This window comes from Danio rerio, chromosome 13 (genome assembly GCF_052040795.2).
Source record: "Danio rerio strain M-AB ecotype USA chromosome 13, GRCz13ab, whole genome shotgun sequence".
NCBI classification, from domain to species: domain Eukaryota; kingdom Metazoa; phylum Chordata; class Actinopteri; order Cypriniformes; family Danionidae; genus Danio; species Danio rerio.
Window position 1 is genome coordinate 28,807,839 of NC_141033.1, and position 20,541 is coordinate 28,828,379.

A 20,541-nucleotide genomic window follows, 5' to 3' on the forward strand; every position below is an offset into this window, starting at 1 on the left:
AGTGATGTACCAGTCCATTAAAACAACTCTGCGTCTTTGTTTTTCATTCTATCTCGTCCCTTCATTTTAGCAAAGTGCACGTGAAGCATCTGTGAACAATGCTTTCTTGAGCTTGTAAATGTCATTAGTAACGATTTGTGTTTTTTTCGTAGCGTTTCTCAGAGCACCTCATAAACCACGCTGCATCTTCCCCTCCCAACTCCCCCGACCCCCCCATCCCCTCCAGTTGTCCTCAGAGAAGTTAAGCGTTACATCCGCCATCCAGAGATTTTACAGTGGATTCTTTATCTGTATAAACAAAGCAGGTAATGGTGGCTGTTTATTGTACGATGCGCCCCCATGCTAACTTTTATGTCTTTATAGCTTGCATACCAGTTTGCCTTGTTTATGTGTCTGTGTTCCCAGTGACTGCCCTTGAACTTAACCCACAGTCACCCCTGCCAGTTCCCCATCCCCCAATGTCGGCTCCATCAGTGAGCCCTTCTTCTCCAAATCTTTCAACCCCCTTCTCTGTTAGGGATTGATAATGCAAGACACGGAAACAGAGAATGTTGAAGCCCCCCCAACAATCCATAAGCTGAAGCCCCACCTTTAGTATATGCAGAAACATAATGCATTTATATCAGGCTGATGTATACTTGCAACAAAATCTCACGGCAACTTGTAACTTTTTGATTAGTGGCTAATTCGTATGAATTTGTACAGTCTCATTCGGACAATTTAGTACGATTTGCTCATCACCCAATGACGGTTGGGGTTTGGGGTGGTGTTAGGTGCACCACCTCCTTTTTAAAATCCTACATTTTTGTACGATTGAACTCGTACGAATTTGTATGAATTAGCCACTAAACTACAAAAACGTAAAATACTTATGTTTACTTGTGAGATCAGGCTGAATATCCCCATGAAGCAGAAAGTGATAATATCGGTGATGTTACAGACACAATATACTATAAATCAGTATACTCAGAATAATCAGTACTATAAATAACATCAATTCTTCATTTGTGGCCTTTAGTGCAACAGTAAATTAAAAAAAATCTAATATAAAAACAAATAGCTCCTCAACTCAAAAAAACTGGCAGGCAATCCCTGGTTTACATATTTCATAGTTTGCTATGGCAATGTTGTTGTCATCAACTATATAATACCTCCGCATCGCAGACAAAGTCTTTTTTTTTCGGCTAGAATAAAAGCAGTTTTTATTTTTTTTATTTAAATGTGGGGGGGGGGGGGTGCTAATAGTTCAGGGGGGCTAATAATTTAACCAATTGAGTCCGCGTGATCAGGCTCTATTTTTGATGACATGATCAAACCTGGACATCTATAATTGACACATACCCATATAGTTTGAATGAATGCATGTACATTACATCAATCCTCTGATGTAACCCTCTTTGCTCACCACTTCCCCAAAATCACCTGTCTAGATCTCCTATAGACGATCTTCCTTTCTCTCTAGCATCAGCATGTTCATTCATTCATTCATTCATTCATTCATTCTGATCTAAGCATTTGAAGTAAGTCTACTTGATCTGCAGCAGTGTAGCAGATCTTGTCGGCCAAGACCAAACGTGTACATTCCATTTTATTAATAAAGTGTTACCTATCCTGTATGAAAGTTACAGGATTGCATCATACAAATTAAATAATTACATCATAGATTGAGAGTAGCTAAACTACTAGCAATTATTATTAGCTTACAGTTTAGCAAAACATGGTTATAAAGTAACCTCCTTAAAACGGACCTTTTCATGAATCTTCATACCAAGTAAAAGTATCCAAGATTTTAAAATGTAAACATAATTTAATGGGCTCAGGATGCTGAAAAGAGGCCCACACATGAAATCAGGGAGTTCATAAGTGTCACATACACCAGTTACAGAGAGGAGAATCTAATGTCTTGATGGAAGGATGGAAATAATAAAAGATGGGAAGTCATATACTAAATATTACAGCAGATTGACAAGGCCACGAACAACAAGCTTTTGCTTACATGTAAAATGGAAAAACACAAGCAGGGGTAAGAGGGAGTGAGAAAGAGTGAGAAAAAGAAACAGAACAACGTGACATCCCCTGGCCAGAGCTCGAGGATTAACGATGAAAAGAAACAAAAGGACAACAGTAAACAAAAGAGTAGTGGCTAAAGGGGGCTCCCCCTGATTTTTCTTCCCTCTCAAGGAGTGAGAGAGGAAGACAGACGGAGAAAGAGTGAGCAAGAGAGGGGCTCCTCTTTTGGGACGGACACGTATGGATCTATATGCATGAATACAGTGGCCTGGTATTGTGAATCAAGCAGAGCTAAATCAATGTCAGAGCTCAATCAATATTTAGTCCCATGTGCTCCTCATTGCTCTCCTGCACTTGGCCTCACCTTCCCCGCGCTAACATCACCAGGACTTTCACATGTGGGTCAATATACACCAACAAGCCACGGCCGAGCAGTAAATCTATTAACCTGCCCATGTTTTAGTAAGAAAGAGAAAGAAAAAAACTACCAAGAGGTATAAACAAAGACAAGAGGAATGAATCAAGTATGCAGGTGTTGAGAGTCAGTAAAAACTGAAGCTATAGGGGAGTCTTTCAGTTATGGTGTCAACGGACAGTCTGGCTTGGTGTTAAAAACCTGCGGGTTTGATTTGGTCAGGGTTTGGTTGCGTGCATATGGATGTGTAGTATTAATGTTGTTACCCCTGCTCTTTAAAGTTATCTGTTTACCAGCAGCAACTGGGCATTTCATTGGGCTGTAGACACAACAACACTGCTTGTTAGTGACATCTGCTGGGAAGAGTTGCCCCTGTTGTCCTCCTGCCCTTTGCTGAGTCCAGCCCCTGTCAACGCACCCTCAACTCCCCACCCCTTTATGTCCCCCATAACTGGGTAACATGTAGACACTCCTACCCGCATTCACACGGCGCCTTCTTCTTCTGTAACCTGTCCCCCTGTCCTGTCTCCAAAACTCATACCAAAGGTGTCTGCATTCCTGCACTTTCCCCCTCTGTCCTGTCCAAACCTGTTTGGATACAGATACAGTGCTAATACACAGTAAGAGTGTGTACGTGAAGGTGTTCAGTCATTCTTACGATACTGTTTTGGGATGTTATTATAACATGCACATGCACCTTTGTACATTTCCAGATCTTTTAAGTCATCAACAATCATGTATTGACTACTGATCTGTGCTATCATACAAATTTCCAAACCATTTCTACATGCAGCAAGTCGTTTGATTTCTCACTTCCTATTTCTTGAACTTTGTATAGATGCTTTGGTAGCTTCTCCGCTACACTTCCCATTGAATAAATTGTCATCATTTGATAGCAGCCTGTCCTTGCAGTTGTCTGAAAGGCAGCGGTCATGTCAGTCAAACTGTCATTGTCATTGTTTCAGGTTATAAAAATACATGAATCAAACTCATCATTCACTTGTACTGTACACAGTCAAACAGCCACTCTGACAGTCATAGGGCCTTGTATGAAACAGGGTGCTCCAAACTGTTGAGAATATGTAGTAATCATGGTAACTAGTCTCACATGTAAATCATTTTATCTATTTTTGGCCACGATGCTCCTACCTGAGGCCAATCCATACATTTTTTTTTCCTATACACAGTGTGTATATATTTGATACTGGTAAAAGTAACAATTTTATTTTACAAATAAATTCTTTCAAGTTTTCAAACCTTGTGATATGGGTCCATCCATCCAGAATTAATAACTAGTTCTTGTTTCAGAGAATACAGGAATAAAGTAATTAATACAGTTCTTCTTCTTTCTTGAATTTCTAGTTTCCTTGCTGCTTTGTATATGAAGCTAAATCATCTTAGGATAAAACTAGTAACTCACCATAAATCGACTAGAGATTTTCTAAATATCATATTCACAGACTCAATGTTCTGATACACAATTTTCTACCCAACAGTTTACATTCACATACATAACAAACACCATATGAACTTTTCTCTATGTGTGCATGCTTTTGAAAAAAACTTTACTGTAAAATATTTCACTGTAATAATGACCTTATGCATGATGTTTTGCATTCTATGTTTGAGTATTGTATCTGAGCACAAACTATGTTAAAACTCTGTGTAAGCTGTAAAGACCCAAGATGCAGCAGCTCTATTGCATTTAAAGAGACACACATGAAAAAAAGCATTGCTGTATCCAAAATCCTCTTCCTATACCCTCATGAACTTGTCCCTACAATACTTTACTTATATAATCCACTTGAAATAAAACAATAAAAACAAGTAAGTGAATTTGAAGGTTGAGTGCACTGGATGCAGTTTTATTTGTGCTTTGCCGGTTGATAAAAATCCCTCAGACAAATTTTTTACGTTTTGGTCAGACCCTGCGACAGTTATTTCACACTTAGCGAGCAGTCTGTTAGCAATGAAACAAAGAATTTTGATTTCTGTAATTTATAGAAACGTTACTATAATTTATTCATGTCATTTTCAGAGTTGGGTGTAACACGTTCCACAGTAACGCGTTACTATATACTAATTACATTTTTATGGAACGCAGTGATGTAACAAAATAAACTTTTACAGTTACTAAAGTCAACGTAATTGCGTTACTTACAAATATAGTTTTTGGAAGAAAAACATGCTTCTTTTAAATTAAGTTTTCTGCTGCAACATCAGTTACGTAAAACAAAAAAACAAAAAAACAAGATAACACGGTTTAAAACAAGTGAATGATGACAGAACTTTATATTTTGAGTGAACTCCTTAAGTCAGTGGTTCTCAAACTGTGGTACGCGTACCACTAGTGCAGGGTTTTTCAAAGTCAAAGACAGTGGGCCTCCCTTTTGACACAACTTATCCATTGGCGCCCCCCCTCCTCCCAAACACGCACGCACACACACACACACACACACACACACACACACACACACACACACACACACACACACACACACACACGCACACACATATATATACATATATATACAGTATACATAAAGACACAGACAGATGTCAGACTGTTAACTCACTTTTATCATCATTTGCATGAAAGTGCAATTATTTACAGAGTAATAATAAGTATTTTAATATAACGTTTTTAAAACTAGGATGATGGTTCAATATTAATAGAACAGATCCAAGAACTCTTCATCCCAGTCAAAACAGTCGAAGTTTAGTGGGTCTCATGCTGTCATTAGCCAAAATATTTTGACAAACCACACATAAAGGTCGTGGGTTATCAGCTGGTCCTGTCCACGTAAATCCTAAACTCAAATACTGATCATCATATCGTCGTCTTTTGGGTTTAAGCCCTGAACTTGAAGGCTTTTGTGGCGAGGGGGCGTGGCCGAGAGCCGTGGGAACGGAGCGATGCCACCGCGTAAGTGGATACACCTGTGGTGGTGCGCACCTGCCTCGGATCCCACGGAAGGAGCTCTGGATCATAAAAGGAGGAACGAGGGCAGAGGAAGCCGAGAGAGAGGACCGGACCCGGACATATTTTACTTTTGCTTTCAGTATTGGCGGGCTTGCCAAACAGAAGTGAATTCACAGCTATGCCCTTCTGGGTAAAAAAGGTTTTCTTATATTTGACGTATTATTTTTTTTTGCTTTGTTTAATTAAAACGTTTAAGTATAATAAAAAATACATATAATAATTAAACTTAATAATTATATTTGTATTATATTATATTTTTTCCCGCGCCTCCCCTGACATGCTCTGGCGCCCCCCAGGGGAGGCGCGCCTCACACTTTGAAAACCCCTGCACTAGTGGTACGCGGGCTTCCTCCTAGTGGTACGCGGAGGAATCGCTGAATAATGAAAGAATTAACACTTTTAATCCTCAAATGTGTAATATAACATCGATGTGATCAGCATTGGCTGTTTTGTGAAGTGTACGATCACAGCGCTGTGCTTAGAGTGTTTATTTTAGTGCATTGTGTCATAAGCTGCTGAAAATCAGTTTCCGAAGTTTAAGAATTGATTCTGAAGCGTGATTTGACTGACATGAAAAGTAGCCAATCACAGTCGACCTTGTCTAGTTGCGTGAAACGTAAGGGCGGGACAAATGCTTTCTGTGTTGCAGAGACAGAAAAAACTACTTAAAAACAAATGTTTTGTTGGATTAATGCTTCTCGGATGTTTTCACTATAGAGATGTCTAGCAGAGTAATTAAACCGCGGACATATTTCCTGCCTTTTTGATGATCTACAAACACGTTTCGCTCTCCGACAGCCAGTCGACTCGCCTCTGACCTGTCACTCCTCTAAGTACATTCTGAATGGCGGCGCGGGAATGGAGGTATTGCGCAATTACTCATTTCTGCAAATGCGGCGAGTGCTTTATTTTAACACGAGAGCGCATTCATGTACGCAAATCACTAAAACAGATATGCGAGCTCTTAAATATGCTTTTTTCAAATGAACTGCAAGTGCTCTCATGATCGCGTGTGTGCTCAGATAGAATACAATCGCGATCTTTCCACTATTAAAGTAGACATTATTTATCTTTGCTCCTTGACTAAATTTAGTCAAAAGTATTTAAAGTTATGAAGTATTTAGAAATAGATTGATGCATGATCGATAACAATGCTAATGGTCTTCTTATTTGGCTGTGTTGTTAAGTGAAACTTTAGCAAAGGTGGAGCTTTTTTGTTTCTTTACGACAAAAGAATTATGCTGGAAATGTTTCTGGATGAGGTATATGTGTGATTTATACATTTAGCTGTATTCTGATCTGTCTTAAAGCATTACAGATCAAAGCAATCCATTGTTACTTATTGTTTATTTATCAAAATTTACAATAAGGCTCTTAAAGCACTGCTTTGATAAATGTAGTGTTGTCATATTTCAAATACCTCAAGTAGAATGAAGTCATTTGTTTTATTAATTTTTTTTACTGACAGTGTACTTGTATTTTTTTAAAGTTTCTATTTTAAATTATGATCAAGTGTAAAACAAAATCTACATGTGATGTACAGCTTTTTAAGAAACAAATTTGCCATATTGTAAAGAAAAATAGTGTAAAATATGTAAATAAAAGGCTAAATAAAAATCTTTTTACCATATACTTTAACCTTTCAAAGCTTAAAAATATCTTTTTAAAAAATTGGGCAAAAAGTGTCTCTATGGCCTTAAAGATTATTTGGTGGTTTTACCAGTGCCATTGAAAAAGATGAATTGTCATGAAAGGAAAAATCGAGCATACTTCCTTTGTTAGTGCAAATTCCTATACACGTAGCTTTGGGATTTAAGCAATCAAACCATTAAATCAGGTTTACACTTAAAAAAAGTGATTTCATAATGAAAATCTGATTTTTTTATTCAAAAGTAACCAACTAGTACTTTTTAAAAGAGTACTTTGTACTTTTACCAAATATTAGCATTATTTACTAAAAATGTTGTTATTTTAGCAGTGTAATAGTATTTTTACTTGAGTACAAAAAAAATTTCACAAGCATTTAGTGCAGGTTTATTATATTATTAATATATGATTAATAAATATTATTTTTAATGGTTTTTATTTGTATCTATTCCTATGCAATATTTTATGGGTTGCTGAGAATACATTTCAGGTCTTCAATACATAGCATGTCAGTCTTGAAAAAAAAATAGGTGCTGGAATTGATTTTCATTAGGCTGTGCCTGTATGAACCCTGTCATATGTACATTTAACATATATTTCAAGATTTGTCTGAAAGTGTAGGAATATGACATATAGCCTATATTTATAAGGTCCAAGCAGCATTTCCAGCTTTTGATGAATAGGCTACTATGAATACTTTAGATTTAAGTACAGCAGTTTTCTTTTTACTTTTTAAGAACAGCGCCATTTTTTAATGAATTTTTAAAAGCACATTTTAACTAAAACTCTTTTTTTTTATCTGCAAGCACAGTTAATGTTCAGACTATTTAAAATGTTTAAAGTGACTGACAATAACACATATTCTTAACAATAGGAAGTAATCTGCATCGTTTTTAAACTGTGCACACCTGTAGCTGCTTAATTAGGCCTACGACGCTATTTTTTAATACTGGTTAAAAAAATAGCGTCGTAAGGTGGTACTTGGAGAGACGATTTTTTTCTAAGGTGGTACTTGGTGAAAAAAGTTTGAGAACCACTGCCTTAAGTCTTTTGAATATGTTAAGCTGCTGTGAACAACCCATTGTTTTTTCAGTGAATATTAAATTACTGAAAGAGCTGCGGTATATTAAATATTTTTATAGCTATAATTTATGTTTTAAAAGTAACTTGAGAGTAATTAGAAATCTGATTACTTTTTACATAAAGTAATTAGTAATGTAATCAGATTACAATTTTCCAGTAGTAGTCAGTAATTTGTAATCTATTACTTTTTTAAAGTTACTTAAGTTAAATCAAAATTAATTTAAAAACACCAATATGATTCGATGTGGACACTACCTTGCGATCAGACACAGGAATTCACTTACAATATTTTCAGTATTATATGTATTTTCAAGCTGTTGAGTGTACATGGGTTCTACACTCTTTAATGGTGTCTATTGTTGGACTGAATTGGTGTCCAACATGATTTTGGACACGAATTGAAAAGTTTTACTGTTTAAGCGCATAGCCACAATTTCGGATACAGCCCTTATTGTTTGCTTCCATCCCAAGGTGCATTTAAAAATATGAATGAGGTGTTTTGAGCTGAAACATTACAGACACAATCTCTGGACACTTGAGAAATATTTTTATAAGGAAGGGCATTGTAGGACCCTTTTTTAACAACTCATGATAGTTTCAATCCCTTAACCTCCACTTAACCCTCCAAACTCAGAATTGTGCGATTTTAGTTTTTTATCAGCACATCATTTAATATGTTTTGAATGTATAACCACCACAAAACAGTATAAGCAAATCCGACACATACACACACACACACACACACACACACACACACACACACACACACACACACACACACACACATTCACAAATGAGGTTGTTGGTGCAGACTGAGCTGAAGGCCAATGTCCCTCAGACAACACTTGGTCATCCCTGGTCTTCTCTCTGACCCGTCTGAGTCATTAAAGCTTAAATACGATACATGACAAAGAACAGCCGTTGTATAAACACTCATATTAGCCTTCAGCTAACTGCAGCAATACACATACCAGAAATATAAAAAAATACAATATTTAGGTACATTCTTTGCACACCTGCTTAAATGCTCATTAAAAAAAATAAATCACACAAAAAGCTGGAGGTCAAAGGACTCTAAAACAGTGATATATAAAGGCCACAAAGTCAAGATTGTTTCTTTCCGGAAGTTCAGCACAGCTTAGTTAGGCAGGCTGTCCCCTCCAGCCGTCCATCCTTGACAGTCCTGTCTCTATGCCACCCTGCCCTCATGTCACAACACATTTAGGCATCAGTTTTGTGTGAGGTGGGGGTGTGTGTATGTGTGTGTGTGAGGGCAATAAAGACAGACGGATGCAGCGGCCGGGTGGCGATAGGCATGTGTGTGTGTTAGTGCCACCGCTGTGGCCCTACCTCTCTTTGGCTATACCCTTCTCCACAGTGAGCAGCCCTCCAGCCATGGATTTGATCTTTGGAAAGGCTAACATCTGTCGGCTGTCATTTTAGAGAGATTGATGACAGGCCGGGGAATGGAATGGAGGGAGGAGAAGGATGGATGGGAAAGGAGGAGGAGAAAGGGGTGAAGGGGGTGAGAGAGAAGGGCTAGAGGGATAAATGGCGACTGTGCCAGCTTAGGGATGAGGTAGCAGGAAGGACTGCTTTTCTGGACATGAACAAGATTAAAAAGAGGGAAAGAAAAAAAGAGTAAAACATAATTGAAGGAATGCAGAGGGTCAAGAGTTTATTATTATACGGAACAGAATTAATATACATTCCTGAAACCTTGTCTATTGTACCGACTAGAGCAGGGTTAAATGGGATATGCTTAAGTTAGTAACTACATTTGTAAGCCATGTTAAATGGATTGATTTGAAATCTTTTTTTATTTATTTATTTTTTTGAGTAGCAAAGTATCAAGCATTAAAACTTTCACCTGCTAACACTGAAATTATGATAAGAGAAATAATACAATTAATGAATGCTTCATTCTTTTTGATTGCTTTTAATGAACTGTTTTGTCAAATAAATCGTTTACAATTCAGTCATTTAGGTTGCTCAGTGATGCACAGAATTAGTTGTACACTACCTGACAACCGTTGTCTATCTTTTAGGAACAACAAATAATAACTTGACTTTTAGTCGGTCATTTGGTATCAGAAGGGGATTATATGAACAGCAAAGGACTCTAGCTTATGCTTCTTTTACTGAAATAAATTTTTAATTATTTAATTAGGACAGTAACGTCTGACTTTGCTTAGACAAAAGTCTTGTCACTTAACATAAATAATGTACAGTATAGAATATAAAATCATGGTGGTGTGGAAAAATAATGAATATTGTGTATAACTCCTATGCGCTTATATGACTGCATCTATACATCTCTGCAATGACTCAAATAACTTATTAATAAAGTAATCTGGAATGGCAAAGAAAGTGTTCCTGCAAGTCTCCCAAAGTTCATCAACGTTCTTTGGATTCATCTTCTTTGCCTTCTCCTTCATCTTATACATGCTTCATAATGTTCATATCTGGTGACTGGGCTGGCCAATCCAGGAACAGCTTGACCTTCTTTGCTTTCAGAAACTTTGGAGCTGGAGATAGAACGCTATGCTGCTGGAAAATTGGCCCTCTCCTGTGGTTTGTAACGGGCAGCACATATGTCTTGATACCTTAGGCTGCAGATTTTGAAATCCACTCTGCAGATCTCTCGCATGCCCTCATACTGAAGATTCTTGGGTCCTTGTGGGTTCCAATAGATCTTCTGCAGTATTTGTGATGATTGGGATGCAGTTCAACAGATGATTCATCTGAAAAATCTACCTTGTGTCACTTTTTCATATGATTAGAAGTCAAGTTAATATTTGTTGCTCTTACAACTGGGATTGATGACAAGACTTTTGTCAGGTAGCTTAGAATTAGTTTTGCTCTTGCAGTAACTTGAAACTTCACAATAGAGTCAAGTTCATTTGAGTGTATGGCATGACCAAGACTATGAAAATATGATTCTGGGTCAAACTTTGAAGCTCAGTTCAAGACCATGTTTTCATGGCCATGTTGTGGACTCGATCTTGACTCAAACTCGACCCTCTTCTGATCTCAGTCTTGACTTAGATTCAAATGAACTGATCTCAGTTCAACAGGGGTTCAGAGAAAAAGAAAACAAGTGCTAATGTAGGTTGTGAATTCTTACAAAGTTTTAAAATGCATTATATTGTTTGCCAGTGAAATTATGTCTTTACAAATTTAAATGTGTCAAAAATTAAATGGTTTTATTTTCTTAGTTGTGTAAATATGAATAGTAATAAATTTAATTATATATATAAAAATCCTGAACAAACAAGATTCATTTTGTTAAAGAGATTGAAAATTGAAAATTACCTGGTTTAAACCCGTTTCTTTCCTCTGTTAAAAGCAATGTAAGATAGTTTGAAAAATGTAGGGAAAGTTAGTATAACCGTCAATAGTTACCACCAACTAGCATTCTTCAAAATAGCCTGTGCTGTGTTAAACAGAAGAAAGGGTTTAAACAACTATGACAGAGCTTTCATTTTTGTGTGAACTATCCCTTTAACTAATTTACCATATATTAGCCACTAGGTGTTTTAGCGTGTCTACCTAACATAGTATCTTAGCCAATCTTGTTCAAATTTAATACTGCAAGAGACATCATTTCAACAGTCTTGCTCCAAGCCTTCCCAGGACAAATGGACTTCATAGACATCAGTACATGAATTTGATAAATAATTCATGATAATGTGTGTGTCTCTGTGTGTGTACACGTACAGGGAAATAAAGTGGACTCTGACCCTTTGCACATGTTAATTCACCATCAGGCTCGGCTAACGAGGCAGATCCCTCACTACTTTGTGTCTTTTGTTTACGAGTTAATGGAATTGGGGTCAAGAGGATATGTGTAAAATTCAGTATATCCGTGCTCTTCACATTTATAAAGCAGGTAATTGTTTAAAACACCCAGGCTTTCTGTCTACAGTTCACTAATGGAAAGCTGATATGTTTTTATGGATGATATAATGAAAGCATTTTAATCATGTTTGTTAGGAATAGGAACGTAAAAATAGTTCAGTATCATCTTACATTTCTAGACATTGTAGAATTATTTTTAGGATTTTTAGTCTAATTAGATCCGCATTAGTGCTAATTAGGTATTCTGTGTACATTTTCTGTGTAAACATGTATTATGTATTGTTTGACTGATTGATTAACAGACTGACTGACTTATTGATTAATTGACTGATTAAAAAAACACGGACCCCATTTAAAGGAAATTCAGTACAGAAGAATACAGTTCAGAACTACTAGCCACCCTGTTTATTTTTGTCACCAATTCATCAGTTGTTTAACGGAGAGATGATTTTTTTAACACATTTCTAAACATAATAATGTATTTATTTTATCTTTGTCATGACAGTAAGTAATATTTAATTAGATATTTTTCAAGACACTTCTATACAGCTTAAAGTGAGATTTCAAGGCTTAACTAGGTTAATTAGGTTAACTACCCAGGTTAGGATAATAAGGCAAGTTATTGTATAATGATGGTTTGTTCTGTAGACTAACGAAAAAATATATTACCTTAAAAATGTTTTAATAAAATTAAAAACTACTTTTATTTTAGCCGAAATATAATAAATAAGACTTTCTCCAGAAAAAAAAATTATATATATATAAATATATATATATATAAATATATAAATATATATATATATATATATATATATATATATATATATATATATATATATATATATATACATATATATATATATATATATATATATATATATATATATATATATATATAAACTGACACATCATATCTTTCTTTTTTACAAAAACAAGTTTATGGGCTTTTCATATATTATTTAATGGTTATGAACATGCTCAGGATTAAAATGGTGATATAATGTTTAGGTCCTTGCTCATACCAATAGCTTCAGCTCAAACTAGCATGCACCAGCTGACCGCTTACCTCCATATTGACTGCTTTCCTGCTGTTACCAGTTTGTGGGTAGCTTCACATGTATGTTGGTGGACTTCATACACAGATCTGAATCCAGGAATACACAGATCCAGAAAGTAGGTAAGACAAAAACTAAGGCTAAGTATAAAATAAACTAGTAAATAACAGGGTGAGAATGTGGTAAAATCTGACACCGTGGTAAAAATCAGGCGGAATTTCTTCTTCTGGATTGCTTTTAAAAACACTGTAGGTCAGGTTCTGGGAAGGGGGTCAACTGGTGCTTTTTAAAACACTTTTGGTCGGGTTTATGGAAGGGGGTGGGTGGAGAGATTGGTCGGTTGGCCAGTCAGTAAGTTCCTTCAGGCGACATCGGCCTCTGGTGGATTGGAGATGAGTAGGCGTGAATGGCACTCGCGTGAAACAGCAGCCAGTGTGGATTTGCGACAACAACAAACAAACAAACAAACAAACAAAACAAAACAAAACAAAACAAAAAAATAAATAAAATAAAAATAAAATAAAAAAAAAAAAAAACAGCTTTCCGGATGCATTTTGCTCTCTCCAGAAATGTATGTAGTGGTACGTAATCAAATTAAGTTTGGGTGGCATTTAATGATCCAATATACATTGACATACATACTGGCTTTACAATGAATGAATAAATGAATGAATAAATAAATAAATAAACTAATTAATATGTAAACATTAATTAATTCATTCATTTTACTTTGGCTTAATCCTTTATTTATCAGGGGTCGCCACAGTGGAATGAACCAACAACTATTCTAGCATATATTTTACACAGTGTATGCCCTTCCAGCAACACAGAACTGAAAAACACCAATACACTTTCGCATTCAGACATGCACTTATACGCTACAGCCAATTTACCTGTACCGCATATCTTTGAACTGTGGGGGAAACCAGAGCACCCAAAGAAAACCTACGCGAACATGGACAGATCATGCAATCTCCACACAGACACGCCAACATGCCGCCGATATGTAAACAACTTTTACATTTTATAATTTAGCTTAATTTATGAGTGGAAATGAATTCGGAAACACTAAAACTAAAAGCAAAATGGAGAAGAATGGGTCATTTCTATAACTCAGCACATAATTCCTCTTCCATTCCTCTTGACTTCCATTTCTATACAACACAAAGTACTGTTCAAATTTGAAAGCTCAATAAACATATAATTGAAGTCCCCTCTATTCTTGTACAAAGCATGAAGAAAACCAAGGTCATGGACAGAAAAGGAGAAAAAAAAAATAAAGACTTGATGACACTTAAAAAAACAATGATTCATACAACCATACTCAACAATAACACAAAGTTATTGAGGCAACTCTTCTTTTGCAGAGTTGTATGTATGGGTGTCTTCATAAAGGCTACACTTCTAGTTTTACAACCAGTACAGAGGTGTGGATAAATATGTGCACTCATCTGACAAAGCTGCCAAAGGTAATCTGATTTGAATCTATTTTCTTAAAATGTCAACCTCCCCTAATATCCTTTTATCATTCATTCATTTTCATTTCAGCTTAGTCCCTTTATTAATCAGCGGTTGCCACAGTGGAATGAACCGACAAAGTATGCAGCATATGTTTTATGCAGTGCATGGAGCACCCAAAAAAAAAACCACGTGAACACGGGTAGAATATGCAAACTCGACATAGAAATCCCAACTGACCCAGCAGGGCCTCAAACCAGTGACCTTCTTGCTGTGAGGCAATCGTGCTACCCACTGTGCCACCGTGACACCCACCACCCACCCTAAACATCCTTTTAACAAATCAATATTCTACACATTTTTCAAGCATGCATCATGATGTCCAATTCCACCATGAATCACTATTAAAGTTCTGTTTTCTGCAGTGGACACAGGAATAATGGAGTAGAAGAGAAGGCATTTTTGTTCTCCTTCTATATAAAAGAAGAGAAAGAGAGAGAAAGAGTGGAAAAAAATGCACAGGGATGTTATGCAAATGTGCTTTATAAGTCGAGTGTAGCATCTTGTCATGACACTGTCTATATTTAAAGCAGGTCACCTTAAACCCACCCCTGCTGCCTCATGACAGTGACATCTGGATGCAGCATGCGCGCACACACACACACAACCACCTCTGCTGTCTCCGGCTGAAATGGAGAGTGTTTATGCAGATGCTAATGCACACCGCAGCTAATACACCATCATTCCAATGCAGAAAACAGAGATCCAGTCACCTGACAGGGCACTACAGAGGCTCTCCATCCCACGGAACACACGCCCTACTAGATTCCAGCATGTTTAACATTTTACATGGTAAAGCTCGTGATTATGCATGCATATCAGTGTCCGTTCAGTTTGAGAGAGCGGCAGAGACTAAGAGAGGGAGGAAAATAAAGAAGGACAGGTTGTGGGAGAGGGATAAGACGACTGACCACAGCTTGCTCCCTTCCCCCATCCACCAGCAAGGCCGCATTTCAATAATTTCATCAGTTCATTTGCCTCTTAGAAATGCCGGGAGCCTTTTTCCATCTCCTTTCCTTGCCTTCTCACTCTCTCGCCTTGACCTAGATTCGTGCAGGGAAAGTGACATGTCTGCCTGACCAGAGAGCGGCCGGCCGCGCTCCGCAGCTCAAGTGCCTATAAAAAATGACTCCCTATCTCCAAATAAGAATAATGAAAAGCAGTGCCATGACAGATTGGACATAGATGAGATTGCTGCTGTGACTATATGCATGCGTCGCTTGCCGGCTTTGCATCTGAAATGGAAAAAGGGTGGGTGGTGGGTGTCAGGCTGTCGCTTCTGACGTTAAAAGGACATGGTCCCTCAACCTTTCACTCAGAAGACGCGAGCGCGCGCGCACACACGCGACACACAAGATTGCTTGGCCTCTGACCATATCTTCTTTTCACACATGGCAAGACCAGAGCCCTCCATGCGAGCTATAGCTCTGTCGAATAAAACCCATTCTCACACAACACTACAGGACGTCAGCATGGGGACATATAGGGAAAGGACTGAAATCAAACTCGTTAAGTAAATCTGCAAAGCAGGCCGAATTCTTGTCAGGGCACTTTGTAGAGATTAGTAAATCAATTAGAAGTGCTGAGAGCCAGCCATTATAGACAGGAGGTTCAGCGCCGGCAGAAGCCAAGATGGCGGGTGGTGTGGCATGATGCCAGTGGGCACATGCAGACACCTGTTACTGCCTCTGTGCATGTAAGTGGGGGAGTTTAGGGGACATGGAATTTCAACACCTAATGTGTTTTCTGTGTGTTGTTACACTTTGGATCAATTATGGAAACAATTATGGATCATATTGATATAAATAGATAAATAGACTTCTCACAAATGCAATTTTTTGCATTCACAATATGACTTTATTATGTAAAACCCTATCTGCACAAGTTTGGCTTTTGTAAAAGATCACAAACAACACTTGTTTAGCAAATATGGATTCAATTGATCAGAGCTGTAAGTGCTTTGTTCTTCAAAATTAATTAAATAAAAAATGCACAAATGAACAAATAAACAAATTCAGTCTGAACTTTGTATTTATTAAAGAAAAAAAATAGAAAACCTTTCTAATAAATAAATAAATAAATAAATGAAGGAATGAAGGAACGAACGATTAAATAAATAAAAATAATAAATAAATAAATAAATAAATAAATAAATAAATAAATAAATAAATAAATAAATAAATGAAGAAATGAAGGAACGAACGATTACATAAATAAAAATAATAAATAAATAAATAAATAAATAAATAAGCAAATAACTGTATCATTACTGTATATTTAAACAACTACTTTAAATTGTTATATACTGTAATACTAGCTTACACTTTATATTAGGCCATATTAACTACTATAGACCCACAATAAAATTAATCATTTAGTACAATTCACGGTCCCACTTTATATTAAGTGTCCTAACTACTTTGTACTTATATCAAAAAAATAAATACAATGTACTTACTGTGTTTATATTGTATTTGAGAACACTTGTGGTGCTTTTCAGTTGGGATAGAGGTTGGGTTATGGACAGGTTTGGTGGTATGGGTAGGTTTAAGGGTGAGTTAAGGTGTAAGGGATGGTCAACAGTGTATTTACAAATGTAATTTTAAAAGTTAGTTATAGATGTAATTACATACATGTATTTAATCAAGCATAAGTACACAGTAAATACAAGTATTTACAAACTAAGTACATTGTAACAAACTATTAAATCCTAAGTAAGTACATTTTAGTTAAGGCCACTTAATATAAAGTGGGACCAACTTCACTTATTATAAACATATAATGTACTTCATTAAAAAAAAAAAAAAAAAAAAAAAAAAAAAAAAAAAAAAACGGGTGCAAGTAATTACATCATTAGTTAATTCCTCAAATTACAATTATAATTACACTGCTGAACCATTTCTTGCCACATCTATATCACCCTGCAGCCCAAGACTTTACTCACGGAAGCTAAGCAGGGCTGAGCCTGGTCAGTACCTGGATGGGAAACCACATGGGAAACTAGGTTGCTGTTAGAAGTGGTGTTGGTGAGGTCAGTAGGGGGCACTCAACCTACGGCTTGTGTGAGTCCTAATGCCCTTGTAAAGTGAAGGGGACACTATACTGTCAGTGGGCGCCGCCTTTCGGATGAGACGTTAAATTGAGGTCCTGACTCTCTGTGGTCATTAAAAATTCCATGGTGCTTCCCCCTATAGCTGGTGTGTGGTAAATGCACTGACATCACATCATCCAAGTGGATGCTGCACACTGGTGGGTGTGTGGAGAGACCCCCCTCATGATTGTGAAGCGCTTTGGTTTGAGTTGCCTTTATTAGGTTGGATTAGGTTTTCCAGTACCCAGTTGGTTTGAGTTCTTTTCATTTATCGGGTTTTACTGTGCTTAAATTGCTTCTTTTACTCAAATGGAACAAGTTCACAGTTCTAATTGCGATCCGTTTTTTTTTTACTTAAATGGTTTGTTGCAATCGGTTTCCTCAAATGGTTTGAGTTACGTTAACTTTTTGGGTTTTAAAGTGTACCCATATCTGAACTTAATATCCCCATAAGTCTTCTGCAAAACAATATGAAAACAATATAGGCACACAAAATAATTTTTTTTGATCAAAGTACATACTTTTTGTGACAAAATAGAGTGAAATAGTTTCTTTTTTTCTGTTGAACACACAAAAAAGATATTTTGAAGAAAGCTGAAAAACAAATACTATGGGAGTCAATGGTTACAGGTGTCCAGAATTTTCAATTTTCATTTTTGGGTAAACAAAAATCATATATATACAATCATGATGGCATATATCTAAAATGTTCTCTATAACCATAACTAATCCACAAGAAACTTCAAACTCTACACTATCCTAGCCAGTACACCATCTCAGGACAAAACGTGCAGAGTGGCACAGCTGCCTGGCATCTTGAGGGTATATGACTGCAGCCTTAACCAGTCTAATGATGAGACTATGCCACGTCAGATGCCATTGGATTTTTCACACCATAGGACCGTTGACTGATGGGAGCTGATGTTGTTATGTTGAGCCATGGGCATCAGAGAGGGAAGAAAGGTCACTTGTGATTGTCTGTGACCCAATAAGGAGGCTTTTCACCCTCCAAAGGCTTCACTGATGTGACATTTGGCAGATATGTCCAAACAGGCATATGCACAGACACAAACACTTTGACAGCATTCACAGTGACCCTTTAAGCTAGACCGGACATAATTAAGAGCAGGTCTTGCCCACGTAAATAAAAATAGCAAACGGTACACAGTTTATTGCTTGCTCACTGGAAGAAACTTTACAGTTCACACAACAGTTTACAGAAATAAAAAAAATAAATAAAAAAAACTGTAATAAAATAAAATAAAATAAAATAAAATGCATACCTTGAGCTAACCGTCTTTGATATTTGTTTGACTTTCTTCAATGAAAAAAAGTTGTTGTTAGGTTGAATCTTTTCTCTCAAAACACAAAAGACAATTACAAAAACTTGGCAAGTAATACATAAAATTAAATGTGAAGAAACAAAAACAAAAAAAAAACTAAAGCATTTTCTATTAAAAGATTAAATAGAATTAAATGTGTTTAAGCATTTAACAAAAAAATTTAAAAAACAATTAAAAATAAATTTTAAAAAATTCTTGGTATTCTTTGAATTGATATCAATTGTAAACAAATAGAGCTTCTACTACTACAATTGGGTAGGTCAAAAGTAAAAAATAAATAAATAAATAAATAAATAAAACAGTATTTGTTAGTTTTACTGGCTTAATCTTGTTTATTTTAAATGAATCTTACTATGACCTTGTCAATATTCACGGCAAACATATTTTGTCTTTTATTTTTGCAAAGCAATATTAAACTGCATTTTCACTTTCAATTTCAGTTTCATCAAATGTTTCAAAAGCAATCGGACAATGCAAAATGCTAAAATATTCTACAATTTTGTAATATTTCTTATCATTATTGGCAATATGCATTTATTTTATAAAACATCTAAATCCAAACACAATGTAAACATGGAAGTTAGAAACAGGATCTAAATATTAGTAGTGAGATTTAAATAACTGTTAATTTCATCCCCACAGGAACTCTTGCCATTTAAACCTGCTTTACTTTTAGACAGAACAACTCAAACTACAAACTTAAGGGTGTGTTATTGCACTAAATAACCTGTAGATTGATCATTAAAGAGAGACACAACTTCTATTACGGAAAAAAGAACCGCTACAATAATTTACTTCTTAATTTACTTCTGCACTTCAAAACCGAATTTGGACCTAACTGCAGAACACGGTCCCGAAATGATGTGATATTTGGCAGCTCCATCAAGAGTTGCATGCTGAATATGCTGTTATAGCCTGGAAAGCAAATGTTGCCAGGGCTTCGAGAAAATCGCTTTGTTACTTTCGTTCCATGTTACTTTCATCCCCCCTCTACCTTACATACAAAAAGCCTATTTATATTTTGGACTATTACATTCTCATAAAACATAAATTAAAAAAACAACATAAAACAATAAAATACAAACAACAAACAAACTTAAAATCATGAATAAAAATTTACATAAAACTAATTCAGAAACATTAACAGAAGAAAATGTACATATTTTGAGTTAACTATCCATACTAAATGATTATATATAGCACATGTCAGGGAGAATGTAGATCAGCACAATATCTCAACTGTATTTCTAATTTTATCACACTAAAATGGCTGCAATCTGCAATGTATAGTGATGTCTATAGTGGCTTGTCAGCTAATACTATAAGCAACAACAACAACAAAAAAGCAAAACAAACATTGTAAACTAGTGCATGCATGTTCCCTGATTCATCCGTGATCCTTTGCTCAGGAGGGGTGAGACTGGTGCGGGGGGATGATGTGGACAGGTTGGCACCAGAAGCATGTCGCGGTTAAGCAGAAATTAAGCTGACATGACCCTGCATAGAGCAGGTAAACAGAAAGCCTGCTTTGCCTG

The 20,541-nt window shown here is 36.3% G+C and overlaps 1 protein-coding gene across 1 annotated transcript in view; it reads right to left on the reverse strand.

Annotated features, from left to right (window-relative positions):
- pdlim1 (PDZ and LIM domain 1 (elfin)) overlaps positions 1-20,541 on the reverse strand; it is a 579,513-nt gene that overhangs the window by 549,070 nt on the left and 9,902 nt on the right. The window lies entirely within an intron of this gene.